Genomic DNA, 22,319 nt, shown 5'->3' on the forward strand with positions numbered 1-22,319 from the left:
AATTTTCCATTGTAGATACATCAAACATCAACTTTGAGATTGGGGATGAGGCTCAGTGGTCCAGTGGCTGCCTAGCAAGCAGGTTTGATCCCCAACAAAAGCAACAGGAGAAGAAAAACAAACAGCAAATTCCATATCCATGTTTAGGCATGGTCACATGCATGTTTGTGTCTGTACATGTGTAAAGAGAGAGAAATACACCATATATTGAGTTAGTTTTTAGAAAAGACGGACAACTTTGTAAACAAGCAGTTTTGAAATGCTGTTGTTGGATTAATCAGCTGGGCAGCCATGACTTTGAACAATAAGAGGGAGAAACTGGAACCTTCAGCATACTTGGTCCTGATGTAATCTGCTTAGAATTCATTAAAAATAACATATAAGAATAAAATAAATGTGACATTCCAGAATCATTGGGTGAGGACTTTTCAACAAAGTTTTACAGATATCAGTTATTGCCAACCTCTGAATAGGCCCTGGTTATGATTTGCAGCATTTACTTTATAGTGTGATTCTTCCAATTAATTTCCAAACTTTACCAAACATTTCTGATTTCCCCAATGTCTAAGTATAGCAGGAGAGCATAAAACAAGCAGGGGCAGTGCATCGTTTCAGGAACTTATGATAGCTTAGAGAAAGCTTTGAAATAATATTGTAAGTTGAATTCAAGCAAGATATGTTCACAGTCTTAAACTAGATCCACTGGTAAAAATATTTGATATCTATCAGTAATTTTAATATTTATCAATTAGTTAATTAAATATTCTAAATAGAAGAAGTCAACGACATGATTCTGCATTTTAACCTCTGTCATTGTTGGCTATTTCAGTCCCGGGGTCTGAAGCAGGTTTGGATTAGATCAGATCCTGCTCTGTATGCTGAGTCTGGCCATCACACAATCCATTCCACAGTCACTGGATCTTAGCTATGGGAGAAACTGCCAACGGCTCATTTTACTTCCTTTACATTGGTTCTGAATCTCCACATTGTGGAAGACTAACCTGGAAGTCAGTCAGAATAAGGTTGAATTTATAGGTTTTCGACTATCTGCTATTTCCACTGCTTTTAGGGCCTCTTATAGCCAGATGGCCGAAGCTTGAAAGTGAATCTTAAATTCAACAGTACATCCAAATAATCCTTTTGCCTGATAAGATGTTATATTTCACCCCCACCCAGTTTAGTAATGACATTTATAGCTACTTGGTATTCTAGACTTGTAGAGCTGTTCAAAATTGGAATATTTTACAATTCAAAAGTGTTACATATATATTTTTATCTTTCTTTGAAATGTCAAGGATAGTAAACACAATTCTAACAAAAAATTTTAGCTTTAAGAGAAGGCAAAGAATGTTTAAGTGTGTATCAATTTTCAGCATGGGAGATAAAAAGAAATAATGTTCAAAACAGATAGTTATCCACTTCCTTCTACAAGCCTCCCATTTGAAATGAATGTGACATTATGCTTTGTAGCAGAACTTAAAATATTTTAATTAAATTTAAACAACTGTGAAAGGATATTTCAGAGTTGCAAAATTTCCAGAATTCACATATTCTTCCAAATCTGCTCCCCGCAAACTGAAATTAGGGAAATACTTCCTTCAAAGTGCTTTCTGGGAAATGTGTTGGTGGAGACCACAATGTCCCAGTCATTTTGGTAGGACACAGGGTTGTGTAACTTAAGGGATATAGCACAATCACATGAATGAACCTTTCTAAATTTGGGATGTGTGTGTAGATGTCATAAGAAATTTCATTTTCTGCATTGTAAATGTTCTCATTGTTTAAAACAATTATTGTTTAATAAACATGAAAATAAAAATAGGTACATTCCATTTCACTATCTCTTGCGACCAGCATTCTCTAGCTCTATTCCAGGGATCATGAGTCCCTTTTGGGAAAATGAGATAAGACATTCAGGCATGTACATGGTGGAGTTTCTTCTCTCTGATTAAGGGAGCTTGGGCTCTCATAGTTCTGAATTTGCCTTCTCTAGTGCATCTATTACATTGCTGAACAAATATTTATTGAAATATATATATATATTTATTGAAATATATATATATATATATAAAGTGTTGCCACACCAAGTATTCTCCCCCCACAATTAACTGCTTCAATAGTCCATATATTAGTTCACATTCTGTTACTATAACAAAATACCTGAGACTTTATAAAAGAAGAGAGGTTTCTTTAGCTCATAGTTTTGGAGGCTGAAAGTTCAAGATGGAAGAATGCACATTGTTTCAGCCTCTAGTGGCCAGTTCCCAGGAGCTGATGGCATCGTGGTGGGACAACTTGTGAGAGATAAAGGTCACATGGTAGGACAGAAAACCAAGAGAGGTTCAGGAGCCAGGTTTGCTCTTTTTATAGTAACTCATTCTTGAGAGAACTAACTGGAGCTTAAGAGAACTATATTAGTCTCTTCCAAGGGCATGCCCGCATGACTGAGTTATTTCCTACTAGTCCTTGCCTCTTAAAGGTTCCAGCATCTTTCAAAACCATTACATTGAGGGCATTCTGGGGACACAGTCAAACTACATCCAAACCATAGCAGTCCTGTAGACTTAAGACTAATTTGCTTATATAACAAATTAGAAAATGGATGATTAGAGAGTAAAGGATGGCTGGATTGTTATTAGAATCCACATCCCTGTGTCTCACGATACATAGCTTCTCTTGATTTTTCCCCAGGAGGTAGAACTTGCAGATTTGTATGAGTCTCACAAACATCAAAATATCCTGACAATCATAGGCTTGAGGATTGTAATAGCCACATCAACTTCATTTACTAATTAGATGTGCATGTGTGATGTATAGTACATGAGACAGGCAATGATTTATAGTGGAAAATAAAATGGTACCAGATATGCTTTGGGACAAAAAATATAACCTCCCCTCCTTGAAATAAGTGCATGTTCAGAAATATACCTGCTGATAGAGTGTTTATAACAAAAAACATGATACAATGAAATCTATAACCATATATGAATAGAAGAATTGCTAGATTGAATAATTCAGTATTATAGGGCTTGACCCCTTTCCCAATTAAAATAGATATTCCATATAAATATTTAGATTGTGTCATGTTGAAATGAGTTAACTTTCATATTTATCTTCAGAAAATGGATTAAGGGAATAAAATTCTGTACAGAAGATTCCTTTCTTTTAAGGTTTCTGAAACTGAGATTCTGAAACCACAACAAAAATATGATCCAAACCCAATATTGCTAAACAAATGATGGTTGAAAAGTATGTAATTTTATAGTATAAGATTAAAATCCTGAAATGCACATGACAAATGGTTAGACCATAAAGTTTCCTCAGCACAGTATAAAGTTAATGTAAGGACTGTGTTATGAAAGATTTACTCAATAAAAGCCAGCATTAAATAAAACCGACTCACTACATTTTGGGTTCAGTAGAACTTCATTATAAGCAAAGCTCACCAATGTGTTATTCCAATACCACATTATCTCAGTTATTCACCTCTAGTATAGGACTACTAGAAAATGAAATTTTATTGCAGTAGTACTCTGAAATGCTTTCCCATTGGTATCTTGAGAAAATCCACCTAGCTGTGCACAGGGAACACCTCTTTACAAGTCTTTTGTATGTATGCAGAGAGTCTTGAGAAAATTTAGTGGTAGAAGAACTTCAGCTAGACAAAGATTCTGATAGCTTAGATAAAATCTCAACTTTAGGTTTTCAGGGAACAAAAATGTGAAATGACAAACACAAGCAATCTCAAGGTCAATTTCTATTAGCAAACAAACAAAAATGTCTCCAAACAATGCCAGCAATAAAACATGCTATTTAGCCTATCAGAACACAGAATCTGAATGACATCTTTTTAGGTGTAGCATCTGTATTTATGAGTCTCATGGTGCAACTCTCCATTACATAGCTCTCAATTTTTTACCTCCACAAGTTGATTCCTGACATTGCGATTTTTTTTAAAAACAAAGATCACGCTTAATTCATAAAGAGGGCAAAGAAAAATGAATTAATTGAAAAACAAAATGGGCAAAAGTTTTCTTTTTTTTAAAGTTGTTTTTAAGTCTTCCTTTTTTTATTAGAGCATTACACTTATACATAGTAGTTGGGTTCATTTTGACAAAATCGTACTTGCATGGAATTTGATTCACCCAATTTCAGTCCCCGTTACCCTCCTCCTCACTGATTCACTCCTCCCTCCCTCTATTCTCCTTCTACCTTACTAATCTTCCTTTTGATCATTTATTTTGGATTGGTACTTTCTACATATACAGAAAGGTGGGATACTCCCTGATATATATACATGCACATAGTGTGAGTTTGTTAAATTCATTCTCTCTTTTCTCCTTTTTCCCATCCCTCCTCTCTCCCTCTGCATCTCCTTCTTCTACGCCACTGTTCTTCCCTATATTCTTTATATCTGATCCTCCCTTCCTTCTTTCCTTTCTTTTGTTCTATCTTCTGCATATGAGAGAAAACATTTGACCCTTGATTTTCTGAGTCCGGCTTTTTTTTTTTTTTTGCGGTGCTGGGGGTCGAACCCAGGGCCTTATGCTTGCAAGGCAAGCACTCTACCGACTGAGCTATCTCCCCAGCCCTGGCTTATTTTACTTAGCATGATGTTCTCCATTTCCATTCATTTACCATCACAAGCTATATTTTCATTCTTCTTTATGGATGAGTACATAAAACTCCATTGCGTATTTACACACACTTTCTTAATCCATTCATCTACTGATGGGCATCTGGGCTGATTCTATAATTTGGTTATTGTGAATTGTGCTGCTATAAACATTGATGTGGCTATATCACCATAGCAAAGTATGCTGATTTTAGTTCTTTTGGATAAATACCATAGAGTGGAATAGCTGGGTCTTATGGTGGTTCCATTCCTGTTTGAGAAATCTTCATACTGTTTTCCAAAGTGGTTGTACTAATTTGCAATCTTATCAAAAATGTATTAGTGTACCCTTTTCCCCCACATCCTTGCTAGCATTTATTTTTTGTATTATTGATAATTGCCATTGCAACTAGAGTGATATGAAATATCAATGTAGTTTTGATTTGCATTTCCAGTTGACAGAGATGTTAAACATTTTTTCATGTATTTGTTGGCCATTTGTGTTTTTTCTTTTGAGAAATGACTGTTTAGTTCTTTTGCCCATTTACTGATTGGGTTATTTGGTATTTTTTGAGTTCTTTATATATTCTGGAATTAATTCCCTGTCAGAGGAGCAGCTGGCAAAAATATTCTCCCATTCTGCAGGCTCTTTCTTCATGCTGTTCATAATTTCTCTTATTGTGCAGAAACTTTTTAATTCGTTACCATCTGACTTATTGATTCTTGATTTTATTTGTTGAGCTTTAGGGGTTTTGTTAAGGAAGTTGGTGCCTGCACCAATACAATGGAGTATTGACCCTAAGTTTTCTTCTAGCAGTTGCAAAGTTTCTGGTCTAATTCCTCATCTGTGATCCACTTTGACTTGTGCAGGATGGGAGGTAGAGATCTAGTTTCATTTTGCAACAAATGGATATCCAGTTTTCTCATTACCAGTGTTAAAAAGGCTGTCTTTTCTCCAACATAAATTTTTGGCAACTTGGTCAAATATCAGATGGCCATAAGTATGTGGATTTGTCTCTGTGTCTTCTAGTCTATTTCCTTGGTCTTCATGTCTATTTTCTTGCCAACACCATGATGTTTTTGCTACTGTAACTCTGTAGTATAATTTGAGATCAGGTATTGTGATGCCGCCAGCATTGACCTTCTTGCTCAGTACTGCTTTAGCTATTCTGGATCTTTTATTTTTCCAAATAAATTTTAGGGCTATTTTTTCAAGTTCTATGAAGAATGTACATTGTAATTTAATATATATGGAAGACACTGAAACTTCTATTTCTTTATATCACCTTTTTAAATTCCTTTTTCTTATCACATTTTCTTTCATTGAACTCTTTCTTGACACCTTTGTGCAGAAAGTGATCACTTTCAAAGTAAGTCATTTAGCTAATTATTTTATAGAAATTAAATGTGCATCTAGATCATTCATATGGAAAATATTGTTTAAAATAAATTGGTTGTTTGAAGTTCATTAAGTATCAAGAGAAGGGAAAAATAAGAAATATCCGTGGGCACAGTGATGCATGCCTGTAATCCCAGCAGCTCGGGAGGCTGAGTCAGGAGGAACATGAGTCAAAGCCAGCCTCAGCAATGGTGAGGCACTAAGCAACTCAGTGAGACCCTGTTTCTAAATAAAATACAAAAAAGGGCTGGGGATGTTGGACTCAGTGGTTGAGTGGCCCTAAATTCAATCTCCAGTACCAAAAAAAAAAAAAAGAAAGAAAGAAAAAAAAGATAAATATCAAAATAAAATGAGTGTTTAATTACAAGTTACTTATGATATAAAATATTTATTATATGACTAGTTTTCTGACATTACTGTTGGAAGAACTTTTAGAGAAGTTAATTTGGGAATGCTGCATTCAATGCAACTAGCTCACTGTTTTTGTTTAGTGAGAAACAAATGACAGTAATGAAATGTTTTTCTTGTGTCAATGTAATCTATTATTCTATGATATAAAGTGTTGCCTATTATGGTGTTTTGTTGTTAAAACAATATCCTATAACACCTACAGGGAAACATCTACAATAGTAGAAAAGGAGAAATCCAATCGATTTATTCTGTGGTTCTTATTGTGCTCTGGATGATTACTTAGAATCTAGGAAGTAGTGTCTGGCAGGCAAGGAATCATGTTTTATTTAAGTTAACCAAGTTTCCAATCATCAGAGGTAAATAAGTAAAGAGCAGAAAATAAACAGATAACCTGAAACACCTTATAAATCCAGAAACCCATGTGGTTCAGTCTAAGTTCTTGCATAGGTAAGGAAATGGTTCAATGAGTAGTTGAAGGATAACTCACATTTTTTACTTGCAATTTTCAAAAATCATCATAATCCAACACACCACATCATAATCCATAACTATTTTTTTATTTATTTGAATTGAAAAAATTATGTGTATTTACAATGTACAAGGTGATGTTCTGATATGTACATGCACACACATTATGGAGTGGCTAAATCAAGCTAATTAGCATGCCCACAACTCATAATCATTTTCTTCATATTCAAATTCTGTTGCCCTTCCCACATCTTCTGAACACTATACACAAGCCTCCTTTGTCTTTTCTCTTGTGCTCAGTATCTAAATTGCTGTTCTCCTTCACCTTCCTCTTCATTTTTTAATGCAGGAAGTCCTGGCCTGTATGTCAATCAGCTTAGCCCCTCTCTCCCAGCCAATGAAAATTCTTTCCTTTGAAGAGTAGAAGGAAGAAGGAACAGGAGCAAGAGTGGGGATGAAGGGTACAGATGAGCACTTCTTAAGGCAGCGGAGAAACATGTCTTACTGTAAAATATAAACCTAAAGCATCTTCTGTGCCTTCACACAAGCTCACTAGGATGTATTCCTAGGCTAGGGAGCCCTGTGAAATGGGCATTGGTAGAAGAATTAATGGCTTCAACAATTCATCATCTTCTTGGTATTTCTCAACAGAGGAAGGATGGAAAGCTCAGGTGAAGATAGATCACTGTCTATGGTTTCTACAGTGGGAATAGTCAGCTTCTTATTTTTAATATCATAGGAACACCTCTGATATTTTGTCTTCAAAATTTTTACTAAACAGTATCATCTATTTTAGAAAATAGCTCAACAACAAATATTATCTTAATTTTTTCAAAATGAAAAGAAAGATGGGATCCATGGATTAATGAAAATTTAAGAGAGTAATTAACTTAGGGCTCTCCTTTCAAATGGTACTTATGACTGGTTGACTGGTGACCTGAGATTGATTTCTATGTCTAGCCTTCCTAAAGATCCATGGAAAGTAGATTCAACAAATAATTCAGTAGCTTGTTTAAGTTTTCTCAATTGACAAAAGAACTAAATCTCAGGTATATTATATACATATATAGACACACACTATATTATATATATATATATATATATATATATATATATATACACACACACACACACATACATACACACACACACACTTTATATAGGTACTTTATATACAGTATACATATATAGTATACTTTACAATAAGGAGACACTATATAATATATAATACAGTATATGCAATATCCCTTTATTTTTCCAATGTCCTTCAAAGAGGTAGGTGGTAAGCTTCTTAGGCAAATTAAATTTTCTGCAATAATACCCAAACTCAAAATTTAAAATTAGTGAAATTGCTGGAGGCAGCACAGTGAAATGGAAGAGGTGGCAGATGTGCTCTTTGACAATAAGCACTCAAGTCCTGACCCTGCCACCTCTTTTGTGTGGCTTTGGGCAGGTGCTGTAATCTGAATGTTTCTGCCATCCCCAAGTTCAAATGTTGGAATCCCAACCAGCAAGGTTAGGATTCAGAAGTGAGGTCTCTGGGAGCTGATCAGGTCACCTGGGTTCTACACTCATAAATGGTCTCGTGAAAAAGACCCCAGAGAGCTCTTCACACCTTTCCCTGGGTAAAAACACAACATGAAGACACCATGTGCAAGGCAGAAAGTGGGCCCTTACCATGTGCAATTTCTGCCTTGTCTCAGCAACCTCCGGAGCTGTGAGAAAAGCCCTTCTGTTCTTTATAAGCTGCCTGTTTGTGGTCATAACAGCCTGAAGGGACTAAGACAGTCATGCACTTCACCTTCTGTGAGCTTAAGTTTCTTCAGCTGTACAATTGAGGGCAAAGAGTTCTATAAAAGAAAATTTCTTAGCGTTCTTAAACAGACTAAATTAATGTAATTCAAACTTTCCTAGGTGGCTGAGAGTCATTGGTAGAAAAATTGATCCTGTGGTATGGTAGGAGGCCCTTGGGTTTGCAAGGTCCTTCGGTTCTGGTTTCAAGGGGCCCCAGACTGCTTGCTGCCTGCTTGTAGGAACAGCATCACACATGAGCGTTTTGTGTGTTTGAAACTTCTTCTTATTTCCAGCCATTGTTTATTGATGTTGTCACTGTGTCAGTTTGTAACCTACTGCCTTATTTTTAAATACACTTATTGATGAATAAATATATAATTTACAATTTCCTAAACAACTGCAACAAAACAGTCTCTAGCTTGTTGAAGTTGCCAGAGTGTGACTAATGGGGAAAAGGGGTCTTTCTACATTCTAATCAGCAAACGAGCTCAGAATGACTCGTGTGCTATAATTGCTGTCTGTTTTCTTTGGCTCCATCCTCTGAGGCAATGGAGGACAGCTGTTAAAATCTCCTTTCCTTAATGACACCTACTTGGACACAGTGACTGGGTTGTTAGAGAACCTTCTTTTCCCACAGCCTAAATAATTTCAACCTTTACTCATGTTATATTTTCCAAGTGATTAAACTTTTTTTGTTATAATTCTATAAATTCCTTTCAGTGGTTTGACATGTCTCTTGAGCTGTCTGGTTTCAAAACCAAATTTGTTGTCTAACAATAAAAGATTTGCCATTTCTTTCTGTTAATTTATCTTTAAAGGATATTCACACTGGGTATTATTGGAATTTTACTAGTGGTCACACTGCAATAAGGGAGTTTAAATGTTTAACAAAAGGTCACTAAATTAGTAGTACTGAGGAAACTGTGTTCTTTTTATTAGTACAGAGTTATTAAAGAATACATATGTATATTCATATATGTTTGTGTGTTTGGTAGGTGTCTCATACACAGCTACACATACATATATGCTCCCAGTTGAAGTTGTGAATTTAGTTGGTTTCAGACATCAGAATAACTATTTTTGTGTGTGATATTAGGGATTTAACCCAGGGCATTCTACCTCTGAGTTATATCCCCAGTCCTTTTTTAAAAATTTTATTTTGAGGTAGGGTCTCACTAAGTTGCTGAGGCTGTCCTCAAACTTGTGATTCTCCTGCCTCAGCCTCCCTAGTCACTGGGATTATAGGCTTGCGCCACTGCACCCAGCCCCAGAAGAAAATTTTAAATAAATTAAAAGACTTGATGTGGTCTTTTAAATTCTTGTTGATAAATAAAAGTGATGAGTGGGGTTGATTTTCAAAAGAAGGCCATGATCTTAAAGCAAGAAGGCTCTCCTTCTTCCTCTCGCTCCTGTACTCCATCTTTACAGGCTCCTTCTTACCTTGTGATGCATGAGTGGTTAGTGTCTTTCTGTAAAAGTCTTCCACTGTTAGGCAATATTCTGGTCAATAACCATGTCTGTGTTCAGAATTTGTGCTTGAAAATAATGCAATCGAATCAACTTATGAAGTGTAATTCTTTCTACTCACGTTCATTAAGAGATCATTTGGATCTGACCTTATATTTTTCATGCACGTGGATGAAATGATAGCACAATGCTCTGCTCTTTTGACCAGCATCATTTCTCAAAATTTCTCACCGACTGAAGGCCCTACTTGGAAATCCTAAGGCAGTCTCTATAGCAATGTTCTATATAATAGATTTAAACCTCTGTTGCTGAAATCCTATTGGTTCCTCGACTATTTCCTAGTTATTCTTCAATAGATTAGAAGAACAATTTGCTTTCTTTTCTACTCCCTTTGTCAGCATCTGTCAGCATTTGATTAATATTGTGATCAGTGTCCCAGAAATAGGGCATAAGGATGTAAAGAAGTGACCAATTATCTGTTAGAAAATCTGTAGAAAATTTGGAAGCTGATATTTAGAAAAATCTAAGCTTAGAAAAAGCTAAGAAAAAAATCTAAGCTTTACAAAAGTTACAGAACTGGAACAAACCTATCATTTGAGATATATACACTATTTTCATATAAATATTACTTAGGATAGAATCTGTTTCTGAGAGCCACCAAACTTACCCAGTGAGGATGGGAGATTGTTCTGAATAATATGGAGGTGATGATACATGAACAAATTCTCATTGTAGTAGGACAAATTTTAAGTATCTAGTAGTAGGATAAAGTTCCAGTGGATTGTTATAAATTTCCTAAACTTAAAATGTGACTAACAAAAAGTTCTGCTCAAACACACCCTAAAAAGGCAATACAAGATAATTGCACATTCACCTACTAGACTTTCCATGTGTTATCTTAAAAATTGTGTGTGTGTTTGTTTGTGTGTGTGTGTGTGTGTGTGTGTGTGTGTGTAGGAGGTGAAAACAGTGGTACGGATAAGATATTTAAGCCAAATATTATTTAAGCCAAATATTTGGGGGCAAAGATCTTATTGCCCCCAAAGTGGGGGAAATTGACTTACACTGTTGTTTGCTAGTATGGCTTAAGTAAGTCTAGCATGCTTACGTTTTTCCCCTATGTTTGTTGATTTTTGACAGCTGTCAGTTGACAGATATGATTACTTTATCTAAGCATCACAAACACTGCATTAGTATCTTCGGAAAATAGACTGTGAAAGCTGCCGTTTCACTGTCCCAAGTCAATTACTGCATTCTTAAACTTGCAGTGTACTCATTTGTGGGCACCCAGGCAGCCGGTGGGTGGGTATTGATTGGGGTACAGAGCCATGTGGAGATGAGAAGTGTCTTCTGCTTAATGGGTTGGTATTAAGTAGGTGGGAATGGCTTCTAATTAGCCCACGATCGCTGCCTTTCCCTCCTTTCCCTCCTCCTGTCGGTCACCAGCTGCCAATCTGCCCCCATTTTTTTTTCTTTCTTTTTTTTTTTTTTTTTTTTTTTAGAGTTCATTGCTCACTGCAGCGAAATCCTTTGTTTAAGAAAGAGGGCTCCCAGGGTCTCAGCTGCCTGGGTACAGCTTGCTGCCTACGATGAGTAGCAACTGTCAGTTTATTTTATCTCAACCTTTTCATCATGCGGCTGAGACTGATCGACTGAACCCACCTGAGAGACCTGAGGATTCCGTACCTACAAGTCATTAGCTGGGACTGCGCGGTCTTTGACCATAGCACAAGTCAACTGAGTGCTCCCTGAAACTCAGTCCACTTTAACCCCATGTTACCCACAAACACACAAGGATTCTGTCCCCTTCCTGGTCTCGAAGCTGAGTTGATGAGAGATGATTCCTTTGATGTCTCGTCATAAGAGTCAGAGTATTTATTTGGCTTTGGCCAAGGGATGAGGACAAGCTTTGTCATGGTGATCTCACTAATGTAGGGATATTACTCCATCCAAAGTCAAAGTGAATGTGAAATTAGAAGACGTTTTACAAAATGACTTTATAACATCAAGTATTAACCCCATTCTTCATGAACATCAAATGTGCCAGACTTGGAGCCTGATTTTGCAGGTATGTGATCCATAATATAAGTTTTTTGTCTTGGTTTCCTGGGTTTGGTTTTAAAATAATTAGAGAAAAATTTCCCACACAAGTTAATGATATTTTGAAAATGCTTTTTTAGAGAAACCATTTAACTTGTCGTGTCCAGGATGCATCTAAACAGAATGACACAATGAGAAAATGTCCCTACAGTGCAGCATAAGGTTCAGTAAAAATCGGTGATGTGCAAAGCTCTGGAAAGATGCTGCTGCTGTTGACCACCTAGCACAGTTCAGCTGCCAGTGCACCGTATTTAGTTACAACTCAATACGGGCAGGTAGGCTTGCATGGGAAGTAAAATTTCATAAACACCGGGCAGGGGAAAGGAAAGCTATTGAATAAAGTCAATTATTTTAAATAAATATGAAGTGACAAATGTTGATAAAGGAAAAGAGTTCAAAAAACTTTTGACTTGATCAGAACATATCTAAAGAAAGCAAAAGGAATAAATGCAATGAATAAAAGCACCCATTTGAAGTGCTTTCTGGTTTTTACTTTTGAATTTATAAACAATGTTCAGTAGTACCAGTACTGCTAAGAAATGTTTTCCTTTTTTAAAAATAAAAACTACTTATAAAGGTGTTATTGAGATGTTAAGAGGGGTACTTATTTAATATTTTCAGCATGATGAGTTTGGAGAGAAGGAATTGATACCTTAAGACCCACTAAATGAGCTTACATATATTGATGAAATAGCACATTTTCACGAGGAAAAGCTGATCTTGCATTATCACCTAAAATTTTGAAAAACTTAAAACACTTAAGAACAGTGCTCATGTACAAGAATCACCTGGTTAGTTTCTAAAAAAGCAGATTCACAAGGCTTATCACTAGAGACTCTGATTCATTAATTCCAAGGGGCCCTAGAATATACATTTATAATACTCCCCAATATAACATGCAAGTGATCCTTGAATTGCACCTTGAAAAACTGCCTCAGGCTTATTGTGAGGTTTGATTTTCCAGAGGGCATCTTAAAATACTTGTACATCATAGAAAATGCAACAGATTATCTCCAGTCACCAGTGAATATCTCTAAATTCAATGTCATCTTTCCTCATAAGATTCCCCCACTTATAATTTCTTTAAAACCACTAAAAAAAAAAAAAGAAATAAGTTAGATTGGGATGGAATACAATAGAAAACTATCAGACTGTGTATAGGGCATAAGTATTATCTCTGTCAAACTCTTGATTCAACTATGTCACAAGGCAAAAATATATTTCTTATTGTAGATTTTTTTTGTAAAAGAGGCTCACTGTTTTACAACCCATTCTTCAAAGTGATCTTTTTGAAGAATCAGAGTCCTTTTCTCAGACCTCAGTGATAATTCTCCACCATAATTGGAATAAAATTAAGTCATTACAATGGTGTAGGACTAAATTGACCAGCTTCCCCTCAAACATTAGGCCGTACCTCCCTCTCCCCTATAATCCACCTGCTCCAGCCATATTGGTCTTTTGGTTGTTGAATAAGTTTAGCTTTCCCTGGGTACCTTCTCTCTACCTTAGATAGTCCAGAACTTGACACCTATTTCAGGTTTCTTTTCACCCCATGCCTTTGAGAGGTTTCTTGTAAACTTCTGTTTAAAAATAGGCCTCACTCTCTGCCCATACTCTTATCCGGCTTTCTTCATTATACTTAGCACTATTTTGAGAGGCTGTCTGCAGGAACTAAACCTCTGTTTCCATCTTTAAGAAAATTTCTAATTCTTTAATCCCAGTGGCTCAGAAGACTGAGGCAGGAGGATGTAAGTTCAAAGTCAGCCTCAGCAATTTAGCAAGGCCCAAAGAAACTTAGGGGAGATACCCTGTCTCTAGATAAAATATAAAAAAGGACTGGGGGCTGGGGTTGTGGCTCAGTGGTACGGCTCTTGATTCTCAGCACCACATATAAATAAATGAATAAAATAAAGGTCTATCAACATCTAGAAAAAAAAAAAAAGAACTGGGGATTTGTCATGGGAGTTAAGCATCCCTGGGTTCAATGGTTCAATCCCTGGTTAAAAAAAAAAAAAAAAAAAAAGAAGAAGAAGGAGGAGGAGGAAGAGAGAGGAGGAAATTCCTTAGCTGGATGTGCTAGTGCATGCCTGTAATCCCCAGTGACTCAGGAGGATGAGACAGGAGAATTGCAAATTCAAGACCAGTCCTGACAACTTAGTGAGACCCTCAGAAACTTAGTGAGACCCTGTTTCAAAATTAAAAGCAAAAAGGACTGGAGGTGTAGTTCTGTGGTAAAAAACCCTCTGGGTTCAATCCCCAGAAAATTTAAAAAAAAATTTTTTTTTCTTAAAAATTTAGATGGGAAATGGAGAATTGTTCCCAATGTAGGTGTTCAAAAGGTCCTCACATTCCAACTTTCCTTGCAGCTGGGATGGGGTCATGTGAACCAGGCTCCACCAATCAGCTGCATGCATGCTAAACTCTGCACTGGTAACTAGTGATGCAGAACTGGAAAGTCCAACTCGGAAAGGAATGGCATCAGGCAAGGTTCTGTAACCTGCCGACCCGTATGTGCTACTAGAAATTTTTTTCCACAGTTTTTGCTGTTTCTATAATCCTGGTTTTGGGATACACAAACCTGAACGATTTGAGTTTTTTATTTTTTTTAATGGATAGTTTCTTTACATCCCTGTTATTGTTTGTATAAATTTTTATGTAGACCTAGGTTCACATAAATATGCTTATGATGATATCAAAACTGTAATTATTGAAATATATTTTCAGTTGGATCTATTGATGAACATGAATTCTTTTACTTGTAGATATTTTAAATTTTAGTATATGACTTGATCTTTCCTGTTTTCAAACTGATATGCAAAAAAGTCCAGAAGAAATCCAGAGGAGTAATAGGTTGTTTTGGTCTTTCATCTTTTATAATCATATTTGTACTGAGAAAGCTACTCAGTAGAAAGCTGATATTTTTTCAAAAAAGAAAATTTCTGTGTTAGATATAAGAAGTGACAGTATCATGCATAATTATCTATGCAATTACACTTGCACATGCTTGGAAATTTTTAGCCAGGAATGCTTAATAACATTTGCATGGTTAAATGAGACAGCAGAAACAACTGGAAGGGCCTCAGGGCATGGTCATCTATTTAAGCATCCACTTGGATTTTCAACATAATTAGTCATATAATTGTGTGCCTAAACTTAGTAGATTCATGTAAGTAATTATAAATTATTAAAAAGTAGTGCTTGTAATGTTTTGCTCTGTATTTCCTGCCAATCAAATTACTAAGGAATATACCATATTCACATTTCATCACACAAAATTTCAAATGAAATTACAATATAAAGCCCTGGATGAAGGTGAGAGTACAAGTGAATTCATTCAGATGAGAGGTAGCTAGCTAATGTAGGTATCTGGACATCTATATTTTTAGGGAATATTTCTGTGATCCAATCATTACCATCAGCCTGTTCATCTCTGCCTACGAATATTCTTTTGAAAAAAATATTATTTCTTTTGCTCACATTGTATGCAACACAACTGCTCTTTTTGTATTGTGACAAAAGGGAATCATTACTCAGAGGCCCTGTTTTCGTAATTCTGTTAGTGGGTGATGATAAAAATCTGGGCCCAATAGATCTGAATGGTGTAAATGTTAACCTCGAAATTTTATGATGGGTATTTCGACCCAGTTCTCCTGATTTCCATAGCCAATTCTCTTGTTGACTATTGATTTTTGTAGCTTCATTTCATTTGTTTTTATCCATTTTCTTTTTAATATCTGAATCTAAAGTATATGAGACTTGAAAATTATGCATCCCTTCCCAGGAGTATAGCATCTAATAAACAAGACTAGAACACCTTCGAAAATGTTGGACTAAATGTCCTTTGGTATGAACACAAAACGTACTCTACTAGCTGAGGATACGATGAAATGTATTATCTTAAGAAATCAGATTCATAAAATCCCAATGATGTACCTTACAGAAATAGAGCAAGAAATTATGAAATTCATCTGGAAGAATAAAAAACCCAGAATATCGAAAGCAATCCTCAGTAGAAAGAGTGAAGCAGGGGGTATCACAATACCTGATCTTCAACTCTACTACAAAGCAATAGTAACAAAAATGGCATGGTATTGGTACCAAAATAGAAAGGTGGATCAATGGTACAGAATAGAGGACACGGACACAAACCCAAATAAATACAATTTTCTCATACTAGACAAAGGGGCCAAAAATATGCAATGGAGAAAAGATAGCCTCTTCAACAAATGGTGCTGGGAGAATTGGAAATCCATATACAACAGAATGAAACTAAACCAATATCTCTCACCATGCACGAAACTAAAATCAAAATGGATTAAGGACCTCGGAATCAGACCAGAGACAGTGCATCTTATAGAAGAAAAAGTAGGTCCAGAGCTTCAACATGTCGGCTTAGGACCAGACTTCCTCAACAGGACTCCCATAGCACAAGAAATAAAAGCAAGAATCAATAACTGGGATAGATTCAAACTAAAAAGCTTTCTCTCAGTTAAGGAAACTATCAGCAATGCAAAGAAAGAGCCTACAGAGTGGGAGAAAATCTTTGCCAATCATACTTCAGATAAAGCACTAATCTCCAGAATCTATAAAGAACTCAAAAAACTCTACACCAAGAATGCAAATAATCCAATCGACAAATGGGCTAAGGAAATGAATAGACACTTCACAGAAGAAGATCTACAAGCAATCAACAAACATATGGAAAAATGTTCAACATCTCTAGTAATAAGAGAAATGCAAATCAAAACCACCCTAAGATTCCATCTCACCCCAATTAGAATGGCGATTATCAAGAATACAAGCAACAACAGGTGTTGGCGAGGATGTGGGGAGAAAGGTACACTCTTACATTGCTGGTGGGGCTGCAAATTAGTGCAGCCACTCTGGAAAGCAGTGTGGAGACTCCTTAGAAAACTTGGAATGGAACCACCATTTGACCCAGCTATCCCACTCCTTGGCCTATACCCAAAGGACTTAAAATCAGCATATTACAGAGATACAGCTACATCAATGTTCATAGCTGCTCAGTTCACAATAGCCAGATTGTGGAACCAACCTAGATGTCCTTCAATTGATGAATGGATAAAGAAACTGTGGTATATATATACAATGGAATATTACTCAGCCATAAAGAATGATAAAATTATGGCATTTGCAGGCAAATGGATGAAACTGGAGAATATCATGCTAAGTGAGATAAGCCAATCTCAAAAAAACAAAGGACAAATGATATCGCTAATAAGTGGATGATGACACATAATGGAGGGTGGGAGGGGTTAGTGTTAGGGTTAGAGTTAGGGTTAGGGAGGGGGGCAAGAATGGAGGAAGGAAGGACTGTATAGAGGGAAAAGAGGGGTGGGAGGGGTGGGGGGAAGGGAAAAAATAACTAAATGAATCAAACAGCATTACTCTATGTAAATTTATGATTACACAAATGGTATGCCTTTACTCCATGTACAAACAGAGAAACAACATGTATCCCATTTGTTTACAATAAAAAAAAAAAAAGAAATCAGATTCATCTCTCTAAGGCTAAAATTAACTGGTCTATTCCTCTCTCAGGTGCCCAATGCCATTTTGGATGTCAATAAATGCAGTTCCTTAAAGGGATAACACTGAAAATAATTAACTTTAATTTCCCCTACTGGTTTAATGAAGTCCAACTCTGTTTAACCTTAATAGGCCTGATGACAGAACATCTATTTGCACAGAATTTTTGGTTGAAGGTTAGAAGAAAATGAAAGAAGATAAACAAACAAACAAAACCCTGAATACATTGTGGTTTTAAAGGATTTGGGGAGACCAAATATTGTTTGGTGCTTTTAAAATTTATTTCATTGCCACAGTAGTTCAGAAGGTTCAGAAAGTATGTTCAAGAACATTCATAGTGATTCAAAGATTTATCAGGAAGGTCAAGATACTGGTCATGACAGACCAGCATTACATATACTTGTGTTTCTTTTCATTAGATTCTCACCCAATATTTTCCATACTGAGCACATTGTGCTCACCCCTAGGAGGCAAGCATTACCAATGAAAAGTGAAATATATATCTAGGAATTGTTGATTCAAGTCAGCCGTCACTTATAAGGCACTATAAATAATTTCTGAAAAAATATTTGTCATGAAAAACATTGATTTTTTTTCTGTCAATTATACTATAGAATCTAGACTGTAGACTTTTTGGTGGTGGGGGTGTACTGGGGATTGAATCCAGGGGTGCTTAACCAATGAGCCACATCTCAAGCCCTTTTTATTTTTTCATTTTGAGACAGGGTCTCTCTATGGTGCTTAGGGCCTTGCTAAGTTGCTGAGGCTGGTTTTGAACTTGCTATCCTCCTGCCTCAGCCTCCCTAGTTGCTGGGATTACAGGCATGCACCATTGCGTCAGGCAGGAACATTCACTCTTATCTGGGAGTGAAAAATACGAGAAGGACAGACTAAAAGAATTCAAAGAAAGTGAATTCTGGGACTGTGGATTAATTTTTTTTTTTTTAAAAAAACCCCAACCAGGGAAAGTTTAGAAAGAATTAGAAACCAACAAAACTTGTGACTTCAGTATCTGCATTCTTTAGATACCAATGACATATCACTTCTTTTTCTAGAAGAATTTTTATGGATCAAGAATAACTACAATTGTCCTAATAGAACACCAAAGAAAGATGAAGTATACATAGGAGAGGGGTTTTTTTGAGCCCCCAAATTCTAGTAGTGGTAGAAGGCACTTAGCTACATTGGCACAGTTATGTGGAATTCATGACCACACGTGAAGCACAGATCCCTCACTGGGAATGAGACCCTGACTTTCTACAGCTATGGCTCCAGCATTTTCTCTGATTTTGCTAAGGTTTAATGATCCAACAAACTCTTCAGAAGCTTCTCAAGCTAGCAATTAAAGACAAAATTAAAACACAACTGGATTAGAGCAACCTAGCTACGTTTTTCTTGCAAGTGGTGAGTTCAGTGTGGGCTGGAAAGTTAAGACTGGTAACACCATCGGCTACCAAGAACTGTGAGCAGAATCTAAAAGAAGTATCGTTTTTGTTTGAGCAATCAAGAATTCTCTTTTATTGAACCAAGGCAGCAGATAGAGAAAGAGATTCTCAGAGGGGGGAAAAAAAAGAATAAGAAGAAGAAGGAAAAAAAAGGAAAAAGATCTTTCAACCCGAGATCTAGAGCTACATTAGTATTTTCCAATGAAGTGAGTATTAGCTTCTGAAGAAATATTTTATTCTTGTCACTTGTGTTGTAGAAAATGTATGAAGGTGGTGAACTGTGTTGAATGAGGAGATTTGAAATTCAGGCTCAAATTCTGCTGCCCTTTTTCTTTTAAAATTTGGTTATAATTAACTATTGATTTGTCTTTTCCAAATCAATGTTTTCCCTTTGTCATTATGTTCTTATCAATTGTTGAGGCTATTGAGTTTCTCTATGTCCTTTTTTGGACATAGAGAAATAATCTATTATGATTAAAGTAAGTTTAGCAGACAAGATTCATATCCTTACGCTTCATTTGGACACTAGCATGGAGTTCACAGAGAATATATTTTAATGCTTATATTTTTTGTACCATGAAGCTTGCTGTCTGTCACTAGAAGTGCATGCCCCAAACTCCAATGACCCTTCAAAAATATATAGGCAGACCCACCACCTATAGATACGTCCTGCCTAGATTGTTACTGCTGTCCAGTTCTCCCTCTGAAGTTCCCACTGCTGCTGCCCTGGGAACCATCTTGAAGGATCGGGAGCTTTGGGAGGGAGTTCAGGCAAAATGAAGCCGTGGTAACAACTACTCTGTCGATCTCAGTGGTTTGCCACAAAAAAGGGAGGATTCTGTGTTTATGCATCTTGGGCTGCAGAGAGGAATGATTTTCCAGGACAAACGCTCTCCATGTGGAGGTATGGCAACCCAGGCCACTTCATTCTTGTAGCTCCGTTGTTTTTAGTAAGTCTTCCTTCCTCTGCAGCAGGGAAAGAATCAGCCACAGGGTCTCAGGTGAGCTCACCTATGTTTTGGTCCAAACATGACTTTTGCCTATAGCCCATTGGATTGGCCAAGACTAGTCATTGCTCTGTGCAGTGTCTATGGGGGGATTGGGGGAGGAGGCTGAGAAGCACAGACTTCCATATGCCCAGAAAAGTAAAGAATCAGACTCCTGTAGGCACTTGGAACTTCTACCTTCTGCCTGAGTAATGGTTATGGAACCCTCTGAAGTTATAAGCAGTAATCATATATTTTTTCTGGAGAGAGACCCTAGTTTTTATCAGATTCCTCAGAGGAAGACTTATCATTTAAAATTTCTAACAATCTTTTTTTTTTTTTAAGGCATAGATTCATACTGAAGAAAAGAAAACTTTCAGAAATAGTTTAGAAAAGTTGAATTTAAAGGCTTCCTCCCAAATTTTATAATAGAAATCTGTGTTGGCCTCACAACCCATAATTATCTTGCCCCATGCTGCCTGAATAATTTCAACTACTTACAAGTTATAACTGTCCTCAGTTCTGGTCATAGGCAATCTTCCAACTCAAAAAAAAGATCCTGATTGCTCTGAATAGTAAAGGACTTTCAGTATGATATCAGCCAGTTGAATCAGATTTTTTTTTTTTTTAGCAATGTTTCTATGACTTTGATGCTTTGAAGAAATGGGTGCTTTTATTAGGAAAGGAATTGAGTTGGGAAGAGGGTAAGGGAGAACATGAGGTATGTTTGCAATTCAGGGAGAATGTCAGATTTTGAGGTATTGGCTATTCTTTAAAGACATTTAATCAATTCTGCTATATAAAATAGCTTATCCAACAAACAATTCCACAGTTCGAATCTTCCATGTGCACTATTAGGGGCCAGGCACTTAGCTTACTGCTGGGGCTACAATAATAGCCATAGTTGCTTGGCATTTCATTTTTAGAGTGGCATTAGCTGCAAATAAGAAAATCCCAGCTAAAAGTAGCTTTGGGAATAGAAAACTTGGGGGGTTGGAGAGATGTTGGTCAAAGGACTCAAAATTTTAGTTAGGAAGAATAAATTAAGAGATCGATGGCACAACCAAGTGACTTTATTCAATAATGATATGTAGAAAATTTTTGGCAGTAAAGTTTAAGTATTCTCACCTCAAAAATAAGTTTGTGAGGAAATTGATATGTAAATTAGTCATTCCCCCATATATATGTAAAACATCAATTGTATACAAGTATGTATAATTTTTTTGTCAATTAAAAAGAATAAAATAGGAAAATTTATCCCCCATGAAAAATGGTGGTAATTCGGGGTTGGTTACTTTAGCATCTGGGTGAGTCATGAAGCTCTAGGTCCCGTCTCTGTTTTCTTGCATCCTCAGCATCTCCACAGCTCAGCTGCAAGTTGCTTAGAGCAAATCCAGGCAGCCCACCGTCACACGTCAGTCAACATTTAAAGTCAGGAGGAAGGACTCTCCTTGCTTTGTGCCCTATTTCAGGAATGAAGAACACCTTCCCAGGAATTCCTCAGATTTTCTTCTTTTATGTCATTAATTAGAATTATGTGTCACACATCCTCCCCGAAAGCTGTCACATGGCATGTCTACTGAGATCGCAGTGGCTGGCTTATATAGGACTTATCCAACCACTGCCATGGAGAAAGGCCACCTCCCCTGGGACACGGCAGCTCCAGGGGTGAGAACCATCAGGCTTCTGCTGACAGGACGATGGGCAATAGCCTCCAGGTAGGCAGCCAAAGGGTCTTCTACAAAGACGCACTATGTCCTTGGACAGTCAAGGCCACGTGCTGAGGAGGGAACTGTCATCTTCCTCTTTTTATTTATTTATTTTTTTGAGGCTAATAACTCTCCTAATGTTTTGTTGGTAATTAAGCAATGGAGGCTGATTTCAAAACCAGATCATATGCAAAACCCCGTAAGCTTTTACACCAAATGTAAGCTGCCTCCATTTGTCATCTGTCTCTTGGGGACAGGTAATAGAGGTAGGTTCCCAGGTCCATCAGCTGTGAGGTGGTTGAGTTGGGATTCAAACAAAGAGACTGTCTAATTCCAAAGCCCAAATTCCTCACATCACGAAACACAGGACTATGG

The 22,319-nt window shown here is 36.7% G+C and overlaps 1 protein-coding gene across 3 annotated transcripts in view; it reads right to left on the bottom strand.

The window, feature by feature from the left end:
* Ttc29 (tetratricopeptide repeat domain 29) overlaps positions 1 to 22,319 on the bottom strand; it is a 198,925-nt gene that overhangs the window by 51,315 nt on the left and 125,291 nt on the right. The window lies entirely within an intron of this gene.

The sequence above is a fragment of the Sciurus carolinensis genome, chromosome 10 (genome assembly GCF_902686445.1).
Source record: "Sciurus carolinensis chromosome 10, mSciCar1.2, whole genome shotgun sequence".
NCBI classification, from domain to species: domain Eukaryota; kingdom Metazoa; phylum Chordata; class Mammalia; order Rodentia; family Sciuridae; genus Sciurus; species Sciurus carolinensis.